Consider the following 22,867-nt stretch of genomic DNA (forward strand, 5'->3'; position numbering starts at 1 on the left):
ATGATATCTTTCTTGTAAACTGAGTCCCATAATATAGTAAAATGTTCTTTGTTGCCTTGGTTAATTCTACTTTGCCTAAAATTTTATAATTGCAATTTACTTTGACAAAATTTTTAATTGACTTTTTATTTTTAAATTTTATGAGCATATTTTTGCTCATCTTTACATTTTCAATGTTTCTGTAATATTTTTTTCTATTTCTTCTATATGGGATAGAATTGGGTTTTACTATGTGATGTAGTTTGAAACTTTTTATCTTTTGGTGGGGAAATTTATTCCATTTAAATTTATTGCTATGACAGACTTGTTAAACCTTTGTTCTATCATCATATTTTATATTTTACTTTCTGACATTCTAGGCTTAACGTAAGTTTAATATTTTAAAATCTGGCCTCTTTTTTTTCATGGTGGAAACATATATTTCTTCTGATAATTAGGAAGGTTCGTATTTTTGCTATAGAGATTATATTCATAACTGTAACTTCAGATGATATTCTTCTGGTGGAATATTAATTATTCCTCCCTGTTTCCATATACTCATGTGACTCTCTCCCACATTGACACTGAATCTGGCCATGTGACTTATTAGGCCCCAGGACGTCAGCAAACATGAAGCAATCAGAGGTTTGCAAAGCACCTGTGCATTGGTTTATGCCCTTTTTCGTTCTGCAAAACTGATGTGTTAAGAAGCCTGAGGTAGCTTAATGGAGGATGTGACCATATGAAATAGATAACTGTAGACACCTTCGAGTCCCCAGTTAAGACCAAGAGATGAACAGCCCAGCTAATCCCAGCTCAAGTGGCTGATACACAGATTTATTCATAAATTAAAAAGCCACTTTTTTAAACGCACTAAATTTTGGAGTGGATGGCTATGCAGCAATGGATAAATTACACAATTTATAAACCTGTATTTCTTTAGACAGTATTTATTAATCCCTAACAGGAGATAAAATAAAATTAGCATAGATCTTTTTTCTTCCTCTCCTTTCTCCTCACCACCAAAAGGTAATTATTTTAGTTTTCTTAGTATTTTAATATCAAATATATTTAAACCTCTATTACTATTATTGTGTGCCTGAGACTTCATTTAGGTTTTCTATTCCGCTTTTTGAACCAAATAAAATCCAGGAGAGCACCTGCCACCTGCCTCTGCCAGCTTTTTGAGATGAATAGCACTGGTAGAGATGATATATAACGAAGACAGACTATTACTGTCCCCTCTGCCTCCACTCATGTGTACCTCTACTTGATTATCAATGATTTTATTTCATTATTTTTCCATCATTTTTGTGGTTTGAGATTTTAGGTCTCTTATAGTTTATGAAAATAGAGTTTGAATTTCTGTTTGTCACCTTTATGTAGCTTTGGGATGTGTAATTAATTACATATTTTTGAAAGTTTTAAATTTTCAATTAAGTTTTGAAAAAGTAGGACTGAATAACTACTGAAGAAATTGGGTTAAAAAGTAAAATTGTTACAATTTCAAGTCTGAAAAAATAAAATTTTTAAAATTTCAAATATAAAGAAAAAGGCATACTTACTTTACAGAGTATTTTTCTTTAGGTTTTGCCTCTGTATTTTGATGGCGTGTGTTTCCTTACAGTTAGTAAAGTTAATTTAATTCTTTGTGCTTACTTTGCTGCATGCTTTTATATTTCTCCCACCTTATACACGTTCTTTGCTAACAAAGTTGACTGAGGTTTTCTTTGCGCTTGAGCATGTCCCACCAGTCTTGCTGGCATAACTCTTATTTCTTCTGATGGCAATCCAAAAGTGTTTGTGCTCTTACTAATTGTCTACGTTTCAGAGTTTCCACTAATTTCACTTTGGTTTTCACCTTCATGTACCAAACAAAACCATGCTTTTTCTTCTTCACATTCCAAACAAAGAGTCATGACAGCAAAGAAGGACTGTTCAATGTGCTGGGGGTTGAAATGTCAGCAACCTAGCAACTAAAAGCCATGGCTCCTTAAACAGGAAAGAGCAATTTTCAAGTCATTAGTTAATCTTGTTTGTGGTTCTGTTGAATGGTAAGTATTTGTACCCAGCTAAAATCTCAAAGTCTTGTGTGAAACCGGAACAAGTATAAAATGTAAACACTTTTACTGTAGGGATAAAACAGACAGTGTGTGTGGTCAAATCAACAGAAGACTAATGTTGACAACACATGTGTAGACAGCATTTAGTCAACAGATATGCTGATTCATACTTACTAAGCAGCTTTGGATTTAATCTGAATTTGGCCTTTCCACTTGGTTTCTATGCATACAGCAATCATTTGGCCTCTATGGTGAGGTGAATTCCTCCCTACCACCATGAATCATTGTCTATTAAGTGCCTACTAGTTTCTCCTCAGAATACAACCATAATCTTTGAAATAGGAGAGTTTTATTTTCATTTTAACTGAACAGTATTTTTCTGGTCCTGATGCTTTTTCAGTGGACACAGCCAAGTACTATTCTAGGCTCTGATACACAGTCCTGGGAAAACAAACATAATCCTTGCCCTCAAGGAATTTGCAGTCTCCAAGAAAGCTAACCACTGAACATGCAGCTACATGTGTACCAGGTTAGATCACAACTTCTAAATTAATCTAAATTACCTGCATTTCTCAGCTTATCCCAATATTCTTCTATCCTTTCTTCTCTGTTTTTCCCACCTCTAAATTTTGTCTCATGACCTTGTCCCTCAGTCTTCTCCATTTAATTGATTATCATTTTGCCTGTGTTCTTGACTCAAGCAAAGTGTGTTCCTTATGAGAAAAAAAGAAAGAAAAAACTCACAAAAAGTTTGACAGAATTGTTGTAATAAAAAAAATGTTCTTCAAATCTTTGTACTGTTAACTTAACTAATGCTACTTGCATCTTCAACTTAATGGAAAACTTGAAAATCAAACAGACATTGATTTGCTGGAACAAAAAGTCATTGAATTCATTTCTATGTTACATTTATTTTAACAGTTTACTTAAAGAACTGACTTTAAATATCAGCATCAAGGAGAATAAATTTTTCAAAGTAAACCAACAATGAGAATAAGAAATAGCAACACTTTTATGGTTGGCATAGCATTCTTTACTATTATAAGACTAGCATATTAACTTTTACTGTCTGCAAATTTCAGTTCACTCTTATATTGAAACTCGTTGATGCTGTCTGCCCTTGTCAAGTGTTCTTCAGGTTCATAAAATGATCTCCTAATTTTATTTATTTATTTTTAAATTGTTCACTGTAGAAAACAAGAATAACTCTTACCATTAGATGTTATCATATATTAGGGAAGGATGGTCTTACAAGTAAGTGCTGTAGGTATTCTCTTATATTGTGAAATTTAGAAGCCACATTTAGCCCACAATAAAAAATGTATATTTCTAGTTTGGTTTTGTGCCTGAAATTTCACACCATTATATTTTTCCCTCTAGGTGAAGAAATACATCTCTTTAAAAAGTATCATCTTCCATGGGGTGATAAGAAATCAAATTTTTACTATCCATTTTGTCAATTAGAGGAGAGGATGTAAATGATAGGAGACACTGAAGTTTATCAGAGGAATAAAGAAATACTTTCAATTTGGATCTAAATGGCAAATTCTGTATTTGAGCCCATACCACAGTACTTAGTTCAGACTTGCTCTCCAGTCCCCATTTTACCAAGAGGAAAACAAGTCTAGACAGCCAATGGTCTAGAGAGAAAAAATCCTGAACTTGTGGCAAAGCACTTAGGTATCGATGAAGGTCAAAGATTGTGTAAGAAAGTCAAAAAGAGACCTATCTAATGGAAGAGGCAAGTACAATGTGGCAGTTTGAAGAGGGATTTAAAACAAGCATTTTTAGTACTTTGGAAATTTTAAAAACAGGCATTTGCAAACATGAAGTGAGAACAAGCTGTGTAAATAAGATACAGTTGGAGATATTGGACATGAGAAATAATGATTTCAAAAGAATCCATGAGCACCAGTGAGTTGCCTCTCCAGTATCATTATCCCTATTTCCCAGTGGCCCATGATTTCCACGGGGACCTGTGTGGTTCTCAAAGAGTATATGGCCTTGATTAACTAGTCAACATGTGCTGTCTGCTTGGTTACAGTGATTGATTTATGTGCCAGCATGAAAACTAAAGTGGTCAAATCAAAGTGACTATCAAGGTTCCTTCAGGGACTTGTGAGACACAGATACTTCTAGATTTCTCTGGATGATGTGGTATGAGGTCTAAAACATTTCCTCTACCATAATAGAAGTTAGTCTGAACATAAAGTCTACAGATAAATAACAGAGCTGAGCCCTTTTCATACTGCAGCTGAAGACTGTCACATTTTTGTTACATAAGCCATTAAATTCCTTTCTATCTGTAAGATGAAATTGAGTTTTCTTTTACTTACAAATAAAGTGCTCAAACTGATAATAATGGATTGAATTATAGAATGGATGCATCAGAGAGCAAATTAGTGAGCTGGAAAATAAGATTAAGGAGGTGTCTCCAAAAGCAGTACAACGAGATAGAGAATGGAAAGTATAAAAGATAAGCTAAGAAAGATGTAAAAGCACAAGTGTCTAAATCTGTTTAAAGTGTCAATCTGTCTAAAGGGGAGAAGAAATAGAAACAAAGGAATAATCATCAATTCTTGAAATCAACACATGTGTTTTTAAGTGATACTAGATTTGGTTGAAAGAGTGTATAGAGGGCCAAGCTTTTCCCCTACAAAGTCATACAAGGACACAGAAACTGCATGAGACACAGACTTTGACAAAACTTTAAGGAGAAGTGTTACGTAAGTATTAAATGATCCATTAGAAAATAAGAAGAATGAGAATCAAAGGTAGGCAAGGAAATTACCATATTTAATTGAACTAGAGATGACATTCAGTGATGCACCATTATTTTATGTGCCACCATGAAAAAAAAACAAACTATGATAACATGCTTTTCTACCACATTGATATTCAGATGGACACTAATTTGATTAAAACAAATACTGCTTTTTAAAATGTATCTTAGAACTGATGAAATACAATTGTAAAATGTTTTTTGAAAGTGAAAACAACTCACCAGGAATATCTGTAACGATATGAGATTAAAATTTCAGACAAGTCAACATGATGTTTTAGGAAGTTAAAGAAAGATGAGTGACAAAGCACGATAAAACTATCATGATTTTCCCACCAGGAGGGTATACAGGTGCTGATCATCTTCAATAATGGGGAGAAATATGTACATATATAGGCTTTAAAAGTTAAGTGTTACTATCAAAAAATAGAATGTATAACTTACAAATCAGCAGTAGAAAAAGGAACAATTATCTATGCAACAATAATTAGAAACAGAAATAAAACAAAACAAAAAAGAAAGCGTGAAAATGACAAAATATGAAGAAAAATGGCAAAGTACATTTGCTTTCATCTGTCATCACAATATATACAAATGGATTTACTCACTTATTAAATGACATATATTCATAATTTTTAATAAAATAGAACACATAATATGTATTTTAAAATATGAAGGAAAAAGATCACAAGAAGTTTGAAAATGAAAGGATGGGAAAACCAAGGGAGAGCTAACAAACGTTAAAATAATGCAAGCTGATCATTTTAACATGTCAAAATAGCATTCAAATAAAAAGGAAAGTATAATAAAAAGGAACAGTGCATATCAATTAAAGGAAAAATCTATAACAAGTAGATACAATAACCATAATCATATATCATCTAATTGTATAGCCTTGAATTACGTGATATATCATATGACAAAGTCATAGAAAAAAATATGAGTTCTATAAATGTAATTAGAATTTACACAAACACACACACATATATCCACACCTCAACACACATCATTCTCAAAATTATCCTAGATTGTAGAGTAAATGAGTAGCATGCTTAGCAAGTGTAATTTAATTGACATGTTTCCAGTTTTTGTACCACTCCTTAGGACCCTATGTTCCTCTCAAAATCGTGCGGAATAGTGAAATAAGCCATACAGGAAGTCTCAATGCATTTCAACATACGGAATATTTTCTCTGACCACAATATAAAAAATTTGAAAATCAGTACCAAATAGATAACTAAAAATATTTTCAAGTTTAGAAAATTTAAAGGCATACTTCCATTTAACCAATGGGTTGAAGATGAAATTATGAGGAAATTCCGAAGTACTTAGTGCTAGATAGCGGTTAAATTTCAAAATATCAAAATGTTTTCTTAGAGAAAAAAATAATAACTCTGTTTATCAGAAAACAAGAAATATCAAAAATGAATGAGCTTTTGTATTTGCCTCAAGATTTTAAATAAATCATAAACATAAACTTAAGAAACAAAAAAAGTAATAAAGAAAAGATATCACAAATCCACAAAGTATAGAACAAAACAATAAGAATGATTACAAACATATAAAATAAGCTTCTGAAAAGATAGATCAGAAAACACCAGTAAACATTAACAACAGAGAGGGATACCAAAACAAGAAAGAGGGAAGGGAACTAACCAAAAATATAGAAGAGATTCAAAAATAATAGAGGATATTTTGGCAAAGAATAACCCACAAACCAAAAATCTATTTAACATAAATAAATATATAGGATCAAAAACGCACTAACTGACAACATTGGCACCAAAGATAGAAAATTCAAATAGAAAAATAACTATTAAAAACAGGAAATTTTCAACAATCTCCTACCACCCCAAATCCCTAGGCTTAAATGTCTTACAGGTGGATTTTCCCACATTTTAAAGGGCAAAGTCACACTCACAAATGAGTTGTTCCAAAAACTAGACAAAGGGGGAAAATTCTCAGGTATTTAAATAAAATTAATACGACACTGACATTTAAGTCAGATAATTAAGTTCAAATAGAAAAATGTGTACTCATTTTCCTTTTAAGCATACACACAAAAATCCTAAATAATATATTAGTTGGTGCAACCCAAGAGTATATTAAGCAAAATATAATTTTATACCCATCTAGGTTTATCTCAGGAATGCAGAACCAAAGAAATAATTATGTGAGTATTATTTTTTTCACCAAATTAACAGACTGAAGGAGAAAAACACAAAAATCACACCATAGAGGGCAAAAGTCTTTTGATAAATTTAATATATATTCACAAACTTAAAATATCAGTAGATAGTAGGAATAGAGAGGATTTCCTTAATCTGGCAAAGGTCTTTACAAAATCTCACAATAAACATCATGCTTAATACAGAAACTGAAGAAACATTTCATTTAAAGTAATTAATAAGAGTGCCTGCAATAGGAGAACATAATTATTAAGATTGGAAGAAAAGAAATAAAGTTATTGTATGTGCAGTTGATATGATCACTTATAAGAAAGCAAAACTGACACGATAGTAAAGCTAATAAAAAAATTCAGCCAAATGCTAGGAAACAAAAGAAAATACAAAATTCAGAAGTGTTTCTCAACACCCATAATTTTTTTAAAAAGGAAAAGTGTCATAGAACACCATATACAATACCAACAATAAAATAAACAGTAAAGTATTTAGGGATTAATGTAACAACAAGAAAAAAGAGGATAAGACCTCTATAAAGAAAAATTTTTTAATCTATTAACATAAATGACAGCCTGAATAAGAGAGATTATATCATCTCTGTATATAAGAAGGCTTAATGTTATAAAGATATTAACTGCATCCTAACTTGATCTATAAATTTCATGCTCTTCCAATACAAATCCCAGTGGGATATGATGTGGATTTGAAAAACTTAATTTTGGTGTATATATATAGTATATAATTGTGCATATATATACAATTATCATATATATATGATAATTGAGCATGCAAATATAAAGAAGTAATTCCTTTAAACTGACTCCATCAATAATCAGACATATTTTTAGGCTATGATAATTTAAACAATACACTTTTGGCAAAGACATAAAAGAAAGACAGAAGTAGCCAAACTGAAACAGACATATATATGTGTTTGCAAACCTTTATTATGATAAATGTTGCATTAAAAATTAATGAGGACAATTGTTTCTATGTACTATGTTGTAGGTGACATAAAGCTACCTTTTTTAGTGCAACTAAAACAATATGTAAATTGGAAGACAAAAATCCATCTATATCAACAATAACATTAAAAGTAAATGGATTAAAAAATCCAATTAAAAGGCAGATATTGGTAGAATGGATAAAAATTTTAAAAAAACAAAACATGACCCAACTATATACTGTTTAAGGAGACACACTTGACATTCAAAGATACAAATAGATTAAAAGCAAAATGATAAAAAAAAACATATCACAGAAACAGCAAATACAAGAAAGTATAGAGGCTATAACAAGTTCAGACAAAATAAACTTTACAACAAAAACATGTTAATTGATTAAAAAAGGGAGATTTTACAGTGATAAAAAGATCAATCCATCTAGAAAATATAATCATTATAAACATATATGCACCAAACAACAGAGCCCCAATATACATGAAGCAAAAACTGACAGAAACAGGAAATAAACAATTCAAGAATAATAATTAGAGACTTTCCTATGACACCTTCAATAATGAATGGGACAACCAGGCAGAAGATCAAAAAGGAAACAGAGGAATTGAATAACACTATAAACCAACTATACTCCATGGATATCTGTAACCTCCAACCAACAATATCAGAATATACATTCTGCTTAAGTATACATGGAACATTCTCTAAGACAGACTATATACTAGCCCGTAAAGCAAGCTTCAGTAAATTTAAAAGTATAACATTACAAAATATGTTTTCTTAATAAAATGGAATAAAATAAATCAATAACAGAAAGAAATTTGAGAAACTAACAAGTATATGGGAATTAAACAACACACCCAAATAACCAATAGGTCAAAGAAGAAAGTTAACAAAAATTCGAAAAATACATTGAGATGAATGATTAAAAAAAAATCGCATCATCTCAAAATGTATGTGATATAGCCAAAGCAGTACTGACAGGGAAATTGATAGTTCTAAATGTCTATATTAAAAAATAAGAAAGACCACAGTCAATAATCTAACTTTCCACCTTAAGAAAGAGAAAAATGGAAAAGAAAATGAAACATAAACCAAAAAAAAAAGAAAATAATAAAAATTAGCAGAAATTAGTAAATTAGAGAATAGAAAAACAAGACAAAAGTAATAAAACCAAAAGCTGGTTGTTTGAAAAGATCAACAAAATTGACAAGCCTTTAGATAAATTGACTGAGAAAAATATACAAAGACTTAAATTATTAGAATCAGAAATAAAAGAGGGGACATTGCTAATAATTTTGATGAGATAAACAGGATTATAAAGAAATGGTATATTCAATTTTATGCCTATGAATTAGACAACTCAGATGAAATTGATAAATTCCTAGAAAGAGACAAACTATTGAAACTAATTCAAGAAAAAATAGCCAATATGAACAGATAAGTAAAAAGATTGAATTAGTAATCAAAAGGATACCCACACAGTTGGGGTCAGCCCAGTGGCACAGTGGTTGGGTCTGAACACTAGGCTTCAGTGGCCCAGGGCTCACAAGCTCGGACCCTGGCACAGACCTACACACCACTCATGAAGCCATGCTGTGTGGCATCCCACATATAAAATAGAGGAAGCTTGGGATAGATGTTATGTCAGTGACAATCTTCCTCAAGCAAGAAGAGAAAGATTGGCTAGCTAAAGGCCAATCTTCCTCAAAAAACAAAAAAGGATACCCACAAAGAAAATCTTAGGTACAGGTAGATTCACTGGTGATTTTGACCAAACATTTAAACAATAATTAATACTAACTCTTCACAAAGTTTTTCAAAAAACAGAAGAGAGTCTACCACTTCTCAACTCTTTCTATGAAGTTAGTAGTGTCCTGATATCAAAACCACACAAAGAAAATAAGGAAAAGAAAACTACAAATCAATATTCATATGAAATATGGACCAGAGAAATCTTCAACAAGATCCAGCACACCAAAGTTGGCAACATATAAAAAATAATATGCACTATCACCAAGTACAATTGATCTCAGGAATGTAAGCATGGTTTCACATCCAGAAATCGTGTTAACAGTATAAAAAGCAAAAAGCATATGATCATCTCAATAAATGAAGAAAACACATTGGCAAAACACAATGCACTTTTATGATAAAAACACTAAACAAACTAAGAATAGAAGGGAACTTTCTCAATCTGATAAAAAAAAAAAGGCTTCTATAAAAAAACCATAGTTAATATCCTATTTTATGGTGAAAGTCTTGATGCTTTCCCCATAAGATAAGGAATAAGACAAGGGTATGTGTTCTTGCCACTTCTGTTCAACATTAGACTGGAGGTTCTAGCCAGGACAGTTAGGCAAGAAAAAGAATTAAAAGACATACAGACTGAAAAAGAAGATGTAAATCTATCTCTATTCACAGATCACATGACAATGTATTCAGAAAATCGTAAAGAATCCACTAAAAATGCTATTAGAACTAATAAATTCATCAATGTTGCAGGATACAAGACCAATATACACAAATCAACACTATTTCTATAACTTGCAATGAACAATCCAAAAATGATAACAAGAAAATTATTCCATTTCTGATAACATCAAAAACAATAAAAACTTAGGAAAAAATTTATGAAAAGAAGTGTAAGACATGTACACTGAAAACTACAAATGTAGTTAGAAGAATTTATAAAAGATCTTAATAAATGGGAAAACATCTCACACTCATGGATTGGAAGACTTATATTGTTAAGATGGCAATACTTCCTAAATTTCCAGATTAAATACAATTCCTATCAGAATCCTAGTTGTCTTCTTTGTAGGAATTGACAGGCAGATTCTAAAATTTATACAGAATTGCAAGATAGCCACAATTGCCAAAACAACCCTGAAAAAGAAGTAAAACCTTATAAAAAGCCGAATAGGGAAGGGAAAATAGAGGTGGCTATCAGAAGATTCTTTGATTGTTTAGGAAGTGGAAAAGGTACTAACTGAAGAGAGGCTTAAGTCAAAGATATGTATTATAATCTTTACAGTGACTACTAAAATTTATAATAATTATATTAGCTAGAATTATAGAATTAGCTAGAACTATAAAGCTAATTGAAGTGATAATATGAAATAATAAAAAAAGGATTTGATTCACCCAAAAAGAGGTAGGAACAAAAAAATAAATGCACAAAATACAGATAAGATAAGTAAAAGACAATTGGTAAGATGAAAGACTTACCCCAAATATATAAGTAATTACATCAAATGTAAATGGATTAAATATTGCAAATGAAAGAACAAGATTGCCAGGCTGGAATAACTAAAAAATAGCCAACTCTATATTGTTTACAAGAGATACACTTAAAATATAATAACAGAATTATGTTAAAAGGATTACAGAAAAACACATACTGTGTAAATGGTAAGTTCACACTGCTAATAAGAATGTAAAATGGTACTATCACTTTAGAAAACAGTTTAGCACTTTCTTAAAAGGTTAAACATGCACCTACCATACTAACAAGCCATTTCACTCCTAGGTATTTACCCAAGAGCAATAAAAGCTTATCTCAATACAAATTTTACATAAATATTTATAGGATATTTTTGGTAATAATAAAAAACACGAATGTTCATAATCAGATGAATGGATAAGCAAATTGTGGTATATCAACAGAATGGAATACTACCCCTCAATGAAAAGAAATGAACTATTGATACACACCTTGACATGAATAAAGTGAAAGATAGCCATGTGAGAAAAAGACATGAAAATCATATATAGTGCCTAGATGTTGTATGATCCATACATAATGTACAATTCCACCCATATAAATTTGTATAATATTCTAAAAAATGTAAAAAAAAAAAAAAAAAACTTAAAGAAACAGAAAGCAGATGACAGGTGGCCTGAGAATGGGGTATGGGAGTCGGGGCAGGGAAATACTGGAGGAAGGCATTACAAAGAGGTTTGGCAAAACTTTTGAGTGTGATGGATATATCGATTATCTTGATTGCGGTGATAGTTTCACGGGTGTATACACATCACCCACTTTGGTAAGTCAACATATATCAAAATGCATAATTTAATTATGTATAGTTTATTGTCAATTACACTTCAGTACTGCTGTTAAAAATGTCTGATAAGGAACATAAACCCAGTTAAAGGATAGATAACTCACAAAAAATTATATTTGTCATGCTTCCTACTGACAAATCATAAAGAATATGTGTCAGGTGGGGGCATGTGCATATATGTATATCTTATAAATTGTTTAGGGAGAAGAAAGCAAGCAACCATATTTTTAAAATTTGAGCAAAGCAGATGAAGTCAATTCAATAATGGTGAAACCCAAATGGCTACTAAGAACATGAAAAAAAAAGTTTCACCTCACTAGTTAAGAAAGAAATTCATTTGAAAGGAATAATAAGCAACCACTGTACAAGAAAACAGATTGGTAACAAAATTTACAAGTAAAACAATTTTAAATAGTGATGATGTGAGAGACCCTCACCGATAGCTAATGGGAGTTAAAATTGGTGAAACCGCTTTGTAGATAAATTTAGAAGTATTTACTTAAATTAAGAAAAACATTATTTTACATCAGTTCCACTCCTAGATATATACCCTTGGAAACCTCTAATTTGATACATCGAGAGATATTTGTGCAGATATATATCACAGCCTGATTTTTAATGACAAGTGGAACACAATTTAAAAGAGAATGAAGGAATGGTACTTTCAAACTATCATATGCAAGTGGTGGAATATAATACAAAAATCTAAGGAAAGAGCGAGGTCTAAACATATTAACATGGATGGATCTCAAAAACATTATAAGTAAAAAAAAAAAATCAGAGTTACAATATGTACTCCTTAAGCAGATTATTAAAAACAGCTCCCTCCCCAAAAACAAAACCAATATTATATATAGTTCATAGATGCATAAATGCAAGTAGTTGTATGGAAATGGAATGGAAGGAAGGACATATATTAATTACCAATAGCAGATGCCAATGAAGAGGAAAAAATATGGAGGAGGGCAGAACTGGGAATAAGGGGTACAGAGAACTAAATTTTAAAAAGGAAATACATAGAAGAAAGTATGGGCTTAGATCAATGATGGTGATGAACCATAACATGGTACATAAAATCAATCTACTGTGAACGTGAGGTCCAAAATTAATAAGGTAATTTGCTGAAAACATTATGACATATATTTCGTTCCTTCCTTCTCTTTCCTTCTTTCTTTCCTTTGTTCCTTCCTTTCTTTCTTTTTCTTCCTTCCTTCCTTGTTCTTTCTTTCTTCACTTTTCTTTCTTTCTTTCTTTTCCTTCTTCCTTCTCTTTCTTTCTTTACTTCTTTCTTTCTTTCTTCTTTTCTTTCTCTTGCTCAGAGTGAAGTGTTAGTTCTGTTACAGTGTTATTATGCAAGGATACAGTGGGCATTAAGACAGTAGGTAAATCAAGATGACACTGTATTTATAGGCATCAAAAGGCAATCAAAAGACTGTGATTTACTTAAAAGAGAGCATTTTAAGAAAGCAATCCTCAAACTTATTTAGGTAACAGAGCACTGGAACGTCATACTATTTCCTATAGAACATTATGAAATATTAATATATTGAATTCTGTCATGAAATTTGGAAAATGTTTTTAGAAGAAAATATGAAAACTAACCTAGAAACACCTACTTGAATATTTCACTGATATTTTCTAAGTTATTTTCATTACTATGTTGTACCAGATGCTCATTTGTTTATAAACTTGAGTTGGTACTAATGTATTACAAGAACTTAAGATTTAGAAATATCCTTTTAATTGATTATGTTCTCTAAACGGGGAAAAGGATATCTTTGCTCCTTGTAAGCAGAAGCATTTCTCTATCCAGCTTCTAGACACTTGTGATCTATGGATGCACAATTGTGAACCAGTTCTTTAATATTTGGTGAGTCTCCAGCCCAGATTCAAATTCACGAAGCACAGTACCTTCCTCGAAGGAGAAAATCTTCTATTTGAATCAGATTAAATAACCTTTGGAAAGGAATTGGCTCTTGCTTAAGTTTACACAAATTTTCTTCAGATATAGTTCCTAAGAGGAACTTAAATTTTATTTTGGAGAGAAAAAGAAAATGTATGTCCAGACCTAAGAGCCAGGGGAATGGGGGACAGGAGGCTGATGTATTTGTGCCTTGAAGAAAATGCTGTCCTCTTCTCCAGAACCCTAAATATTCCTTCTCTCCATCATTCTTCCAGTTGCTTCAGTGTTTAGACACTTGATTTTTCAAACATTTTTCTCATACTTTACATTATTTGTTGCTTAACCCTCAAACAGAGAATGGGACAACGCTATTACAAATGATGTAGTATATCTGACAGGTTACCTAAAGTCAAAGCGATAGAACAATTGACTGAGTCTGCGTACCCAGAAGCTTATCTGACAACATCTTTTTCACTCTAAAACGTCACGCTGGTTCTACTCCTTTTGTCCTCAGATGGAAATGACATGGTCCCATATTTCAGAAGCTTCATGCTCACAAATTGTTTCAATCTGTGCTGTTTAGGGGATGGTTGAGGTTAAGGTGCCTTTGAGATATCCAAGAGATGTCAAGGAGGCAGTCAATGGAAGAGAGTCTTTGTATCTGAGGCATGTGTTATATGTATTATGACTGAATTCATAGGTGCTATTGACGTGGCAGAGAAAGAGAAGAAAGACAGACACACAGAGAGGTGGGTGAGGAGAAAAAGAAGGAGCAAGAAGAGTTGTCTTAGGATGTGCAATATTTAATGATCAGGAGGAGAGGCATAAGAGAAGATGGTGAAATGGAGGAACCAGGGCAGAGTCCAAGGGTAAAGAGTGCCAAGATAAATGAAGTGGTCTTGTTGACAGCAACAGCTGCTGATAACATGTCAACACTGATGAAAGTGAAAAATTGTCCACACAATTTAGTGACATGGGAGTCAGTGTTGACCTACTGATTAGAATTTCACAAGAGAGAGGAGAGCACAGACAGAATAGAGGATAAAGAAAGAGATAACCAATATAGCAGGTTGGCGGTAAAGGGGAAGAAAAGATAATTAGACCTGCATTTAGAGAGAGAAGAGAATTTGAAAGAGAAGTCTCTTCAGGATTTTGTTTTTTGTGTTTTTTTTTTCGTTTTGTTTCCTTATTTAAAATGTTTTTAAAAGTCAATGTGATGTGCCACCTTCAAGAGATGTTTATTGTATAAGAGAAGTGTGAACTATTCAGTAATTTAGAATTCATGAAGAAAAGGGAGAAGTGACAGAATTCAAAATAAAGGGGAAGAGAGTAGGCTTAGATGGGAGGATTACAGATTATTTATGTCTTGTCGTGACTTTTAACAGTTTCTGCCAGGTTAATGCATACATTTTCAGACTATTTCCAATTATCACCATAGGTCCACCATGATATATTACTTACCAGTTTTACAGATGATGAAACCAAAGGCAACAGGGTCTAACCAATCCAGATGATACACAGGGGGAAAGGAAAGAAACCAAAATGTGTTTCTGCCTGAAAGCCCAACATAATTTCTCTAGACAGGACGTTGGAAATATTTTTCTGTAAACAGTCAGATAGTAAATATTTTAGGCTTATGGGTCATTTCATCCTGTCATGACTACTCAACTCTGCTGTTGTAGCCATATATCCACAAATAAACATGGCTGTGTTGTAAGTAAACTTCGGTTACAGACTCTGATAGGTGAAATTCACATAATTTTTATACATTGTGAAATATTATTCTTCTTTTGATTTTTTTCAATCATCTAAAAATATTAAAAACCATTCATAGCTCCTGGGCCATACGAAAACAGTGAGTCAGAATGACCCATGGGTTATAGTTTGCTGACCCCTGCACTGGACCGTGCTGTCATCCCATGGCTATTCTGTCTCTCATGTCTTCAAAATGTTTGTTTCCTGCTTTAGCAAAATCCCTTTGATCTTTCTAGATTCTATTCCCCTACACATTTTTGCAGTCACATTTATATTCATCCTGTACACATATTTACATATTTGTACCAGTATTTTTGGCATTATAAACCAACCACCCTCTTTCTCTCTCCCTCCCCTTCTCTCTTTCCTTGGATCTCTGTCTTTCCCTTCTCAGGTTCTTCTTACATCTTTACTTCTCTGAGTGCATTCCGCAAACCCTCAGCAGGTCCATTTTATCTCTTGCCAAAATGGCTTCCAGCTGGGAAAAAGTATTGTCTGCTCATATGCTATTCACATGTCTCCGTCCTGCTTGGTAAGCTACTTTTTTCACTTATTAGGATAACTTTCCTTTGTGCATACCTACTCCCAAAGTTCAAAGAAGGAGGAAATATGTAATTATACCATGCCAGCCCTATCTCAGCAAGTCTTCTGATCTCAGGAGTTCATTTGTCATGTTGCAGGCTGGAGGGGAAGGTGTGCCCCCTGGTACCAAGGCTTTGATAGATCTCAGCAGACGAGTATATTCCTGAGGGCTATGTTTCATCTCAAGTGTATGACTGAATTAATCTCCAGGTTATACCACAACTCTCCCTTTGACACTTGGGTATAAATATTGCAAGACATACATTTAAAATAACTTTCCCTTTCAGCTAGGATATTTCTGACAACTGACTTGATTCTGGATTTGCTTTCATCCAGAAGGATCTGGATCTTAGGGAAGCCTTTTGTTCAGGACATAAGTGCTGAATATATGCCCCTAACTCTGGGGCTCCTGTCCTGAATTGGGTCTCTCTCTGAATATGCTCTTAATTATTTTTCTACTGAGCTGCAGGCTCATTAATAATCCACTAGTTTATGCAACCACTTAATTCCCTAAGCTTTGATCCTTGAAAACACACCCTGAATACCTTAAGTATAATGTCTGTAAAAATAGATCAAGCCAGGATATGAAAAAAGGCCAGGGAATCATTTTTAATCCATCTGCATAAAGAACTTGTAAATGTATCATATTCCAGATGAAGGAGTGCACTATAGTATTCTAAAAATTCAAAAATAATTTTATTTCTATCTCATTATACAAATTTTGTGGAATGGCTGTTTCTCACACATTAAGGCATTGACAGAAGACATACAAAAAGAGAAAGACGGCTGACTAAGTGGAGACAGAAGGCTGAACAATAACGATTGTTTGCCCATAAATCCCATGTGACAATTGTGACATCTGTGGACTCCTCATGTATTTTTAAATTGACATCTGAAAATTTTTATCATAATTCTAATAATTACCAAACATGTATCTTCCAGTGTATTACATGTTATGTAATGCTTCAAATATATTTTGATCAATGTCTGCTGACTTAGTTCACTCAATTTGTGGAAAATTCTAGTCCTTACTGTCAAATCAATCGGCCAAAGAGGCTTAATTTCTGAGAGGAAACATCTAACTTCATTTTTTAAATTTAAGTAAACTTGTTAATACACATCCCCTCCATGAGTTTCTCACTGCTGAGTTTTAATTCCAAGATGTTAACAGGCGAGCTATGGGATGCAGGCTTGCCTGAGCGCTTCCTAGCTGTGACAAAGCCCTCCCCCTCCCCTCCCCTCCCCTCCCCTCCCCCTCCCCCTCCCCTCCCCTCTCCTCTGCCCCTTCCCCTTCCCCCTCCTCCGGAAAGAGTCTGGAGTTGTGGAGCACCCACCAGATGCTTACACCCTGGGTCACAGCACTTTAGCAAATCTGAGACAGCTGAGAGAGATGCTTGCCTTTTTTTTCCCCCTGGAAAGTAGAAAAAGCAATTAAGAAAAGGGAACGGAGAAAGAACTGACGGATGGATTCTTGGGCAGAAAAATCTGAGAGGAGTACAGATGGAAGTTGACAATCCAGAAATTTATTGTTTTATCCATGCTCCTTGGAAAATATTCTTTTGCCCGTAGGGACATGAGTGCGCAGTTTAAAGAATACTGATCATAAATCTCCAAAGAAGACAGGAAGAAATGAAAAGGCAAGACGAGAGACAAGATGCCAACCACCAGAGAAAACCGCCCAGTTCCTCGCCCCTCCAAGTGCATCAAACAGCACGTCGGTAACGTGCGGGTTGCCCTGTGTGGTATGCACAGCAGGCAGAATCTACAGTGGGGTGCGGAGCTTCTCCTAAGAAGGGGCGAAGATGCCTCACCCAGCAAGCAGAGGAATGAGGCCAGGAGCAGCAGACGATGGGCTCCTTAGAAGAAGACTAGAGAGAGCTCCCGGGTGATTCCCGGGCGCGGCGCTTCCAGTGCGCCTCGGAAAACCTGGGAGTCCAAACCTAAAAGAAAGAGTACCATAACATGGTAGGGATGATCTGTTTTGCCCAGAGATTCTCAGTCTCTTTATCTGGTCTAGGTTATGTTTCAAACGTGTTTCACAGCATTTTGCCCAAGTCCTTATTGTAGGATGGCTTGTGTTCCAGATAAGCTCAGGAGTCCGGAGAAAGATGAATAGGCCACCTGGCAAGGCTTCGTCGTGAAACTAATCAGTGAGCAGAAATATTAGAAAGTCACTCGGACGGCAATGTAGCAACTACAAACCATCTGGTTGTCTCTCAGCGGTGAGGACTCGTGTTGTCTTCCAAGCTCCCACGCCGTTGGGGGCTGTCTGAGGGCAGTTCTCACAGCGTAGGTTGTAGCTCCTTGTGCACCGTCTATAATGCACCCAGTCTTGGAGCTCCTTGTGAACAGGGAATGTATTTTGTTTTTCTCTGTGTCTTCCATAGAATCCACCTGAATAGGGAACAAGAACTTCTGCATATATGGTCCCAGCAAACAAAGCAGAGCAGCCGCGCTGACGGCGCCAAATTCTGCCCGCACCGTCTGCCTTGTGGTCCCTAAGACGCAGCCACTGCAACTTTTGTTCTGACCCGTCAGACTCTTCCTCTCTCAAGACCTTGACAATTCTTGTTTTCTCTGTGGAAAGTTGGCCCCTTGCTCCTCAGAAGCCCAAATCTTTTGCCTCTTTCACAGCTAAGCTCAAATATTACCTCCCAAATAATCCTCCGCAACTGCGCTAGCTGATGGAGCCTCTCCCCAACCCATCACCCCATTCATGTCACCCAGTTTGTATCTCTTGTTTACTCACTGTCCCCAACACCCTACACATACACACTCCCTAGAAAATTAACTCAGCCACAAGTGTCCTCTTTGGTCCGTTGTCACTACTTAATCCTGGGTGCAGCGCCTGGAGCAAAGTAGGTGTTCAATAAATACTATCAAGTAGATAAATACATTATCAAAAACTGGACAATTTAAGAATGATAGTTAGAATAAAAATATGAACAAACAAAAGAATAAAGTCTTTGTACCTCAATTTCATTCCTTGTTTCAAAAATGCAGGAAAGCATTTGTTGGAGAACAAATTCTTTCCCTGCTATGTTCATTGGTCACTTTGCAAAACCTGAAATCACCAGGTGGAGGGGACCTTTGGGAAAATGGAAGCTTCTCAGAAAATGAGGTCCAGACAAAATTCAATCTAAAAGAGAATTGAAAACAAAACAGGGGCCAACAGGGTAGCGTGGCAATTGAGTTCACACATTAGGCTTCAACAGCCTGGGGTTCACCAGTTCGAATCCCAGGTGTGACCTATGCACTGCTTTCAAGCCATGCTGTGGCAGGCATCCCACATATAAAGTGGAGGAAGATGGGCACAGATGGTAGCTCAGGGCCAGTCTTCCTCAGCACAAAGAGGAAGATTGGTGACAGATGTTAGCTCAGGGTTTTTTCCTCAAAAAAAAAAAAGGAAAATCATATTAAATTACTTTGGAAATCAATATGACACATTATTCAATAAAACCTCAGAACCTACAAAACCAAACATCAATGAATTAGAAATATAGCCATGCCCCATTTTGTAAGACACGTACGTGTAGCTTACCAACTGGGCATGGACCTGTTTTGCCTTAATTTAAAATCTGTGAACACATTTGTGAAGCTCCAATTGTGTGTAAGACCCTGGGCAAAGCACAAGTGGAATAAATACAAAGAAGAGATAATATACAGTCAGGAACAGAAGGAATGGTTAAGTATGGGGAAGGGGGTTTTGGGTGACACCTTGCAGAGGAGATGATCCACATCTGCATGACAATATACGCTGGGAAAGACAAAGGGGACAAAGGGAGACCTCCTGCTAGGCAGAGGGAACGAGACTGCAGAGGAAACTTAATGAGGTCAGACTCCACCTGTGCCAACTATATTTGCAGCAACAAACAAAGAGAACTGAAAAACATAAAAGATTCAAGACACTCGGCTCTCATTTATATAATAGTTTAAGTATATAGTTATCAGGTAAGAATGAAATCTCGGATGTTTTAAGATTTTCAAAAACAAAAATTGAAGAAAAGAAGGCTTTCAAGTTCAGCTTACTTGATTGAACATTTAGCCTAAGCCCCTAGTCCTCAAAATAGAATTATTCAATAAACTTTTTATTTTGGAATAATCTTAGATTTTTAGAAAAGTTCCAAAAATGGTACAGAGTTCTTTTATATATCCTTCACCCAGTTTCCATTAGTGTTAACATCTTACATTGTGAGAGTATATTTGTCAAAACTAAGAAATTAGCATCAGTACGTTACTTTGAACAGAGCTACAGACTTTACTCAGATTTCACTAGTTTTTCCACTACAGCCCTTTCTGTGTCCAGGATCAGATCCAGCATACCAGATTGCAGTTGGCTAACATAGTATTTTAAATCATAACCTTACTGTTAATAAGGATAAGATTAATTGTAGTCATAAATATAAATTCTGAAAAGATAGTTGTCATAGCACAATGAATAATAATCTACTGAATTTCTTTTTAACAAAAGGTTGCTGTACTATACAAAACCGATTTCCTAGTAAAACATGGATGAGAAATTATATTTTGATTATTAAATTAAATTTTCTTGTTGACTTTCATTATAATTCCAGAAAATTTTACCCTCGTTGCTGAATGATCTTCAATAGACAGTGGTTTCTCACACTTCACTTTAATTTCCCTCTTCTCATGTCCTTGAGCAGTTAATGATCTGTACACATACCCTTACCTACATTAAGATGCAGACGTGGCTTCCGCCTTTTGTAGTATTTCCTTAATCTATCATCTTTGGAAATCAGAAAGCTGGTTATAAGGTTTTCTAGAAATACGTTCACAGAGGAGATATGTCAATCTTATTTTCACATAGAGCTAATCATGTTTAAGAAAATCATCTCAGCCCTGGAAGGTAAACTCATTCTCCGTGACTTGGGCAAGTCACCGAGCCTCTCACAGTTCATCTTGTAGAAAGGGAGAAGAGGGAACTCCATGAAAACAGCAATCCAAGCAAGTTATGATGGGCGATGAGGAAAGGAGATGCAGAAGAAATGAAACAAGCATGTAACATGGATTTAATATTCTATTGAAATATATTTCACCAAGTGTAAAACTTTCATTCTTTCACTGTCCTTCCTTCATTTCCTCTCTTTTTCTTAACGGAAGAAATAGAACACAGTAAATTAAATTTAACTGACCTTCATCGTCCTCCCATTTCCTGTCTCTTACCATCTGCCACCTAGAAACAACTATTTTGAGTTTTGTTTTTTGGTATTCTTGTAGTCTCTAACTTTGACATTTTTATGTAATGCATGATTAAGGCTTAAAAATTAAGGCACATTGTACACACACACATACACACTTGTCGCTTGGCTCCAACAGCAGAGTTAACCCAGATGAGAGATCATGTGTTTGTAGGCTGCAGATGAGGTTTGTGTCTTTACTCAACGACCTTGTTTGAAGACCACTCACATGACCTTCCAGCCTTCATTTCCCTGGAGATGGCAAGGATAATAATGCACACCTAGCAAAGAGCTGGGGCTAAGTAAATAGTGGCTTCAATTATCCGAGTGTCCTCCTCAACTTGCCTGCAGAAACATCCCACGCAGAATCAGGACGGTAGTTTTACTTTGATTTGCTTTCCAGAGAAAAGCTTGGTTTGCTCTGGGTCCTGGGTCTGTTTCCCTGCCTTTGGTACTAGTAGAGGCCGATGAGTGGGAAGGGATTTTCTAAACACAGGAAAAAGAATAAATAAACCTGTCAGGAGAAAAGAGTACAATCTATTAAAGGTTTTGATCATCCTATTTGTCATAGAGAAATAGCAGATGCATTAGTGCACACAGCACTTATGATTCAGAGATCATCGTTACACCAAATGACAGATGATGTTACTATAATTTACCATTTGTCTTTTTTCACATAGTTAAAAAACCATAATTACGAGAAATCATGACAACTTGCCAATTAAACAGACTCATTCACCCACAGATGAAGCATACATCTTTGCATTTTGCAAATTAAGTTGGGGTGTGTGGGCAGGATGAGAACCAAAGTGTGCAGTATGGTGATTTATTAGCCCAAACAGGTATACATTAAAAGTAAAACCTCCACCTCTCTTCCAGAGCACCTAAGCCATTATTTCCTGTTACAAAAAACAATAATCTTTCAGTTTTCTTAAAGATTTTCAGACTTCACTACAATCTCACGTGTAAGGTTAATCCAATCTCATCTTTCTTTCACTTTTATTGCGCCAGTGGACAAGTGATCTAATATAAGTAAAAGGAACAGATTAATCTTAGACTGCACGAAGAAAAAATTGAATTGTAAATGTGTATAAAACCACTAGGCAAACCATTTTGGAAACAGGAAATGAGATAGAGCATCTGCTTATGGAATAATGGGGTAGAGGGGAAGGAAAGATTCCAGGATATGAAAACCCACAGCCAATTTGGGGCGTGAGGGGAACCTCGAGAATGGCTGGTTAGGGCCAGCTGACATCCAGCCCTGATGAGGGGAACAAAGGTAACAGCAAGTCCGATGGTGATTCTGGGCCAGGTGACTTTGAGAGCCAAGACGATGAAGGGAGCCCTCATAACCTGTGGAGTTCAGTGTTGCTCACATGTTCATAAAGACTTA

The sequence above is a fragment of the Equus przewalskii genome, chromosome 17 (genome assembly GCF_037783145.1).
Source record: "Equus przewalskii isolate Varuska chromosome 17, EquPr2, whole genome shotgun sequence".
Lineage (NCBI taxonomy): Eukaryota > Metazoa > Chordata > Mammalia > Perissodactyla > Equidae > Equus > Equus przewalskii.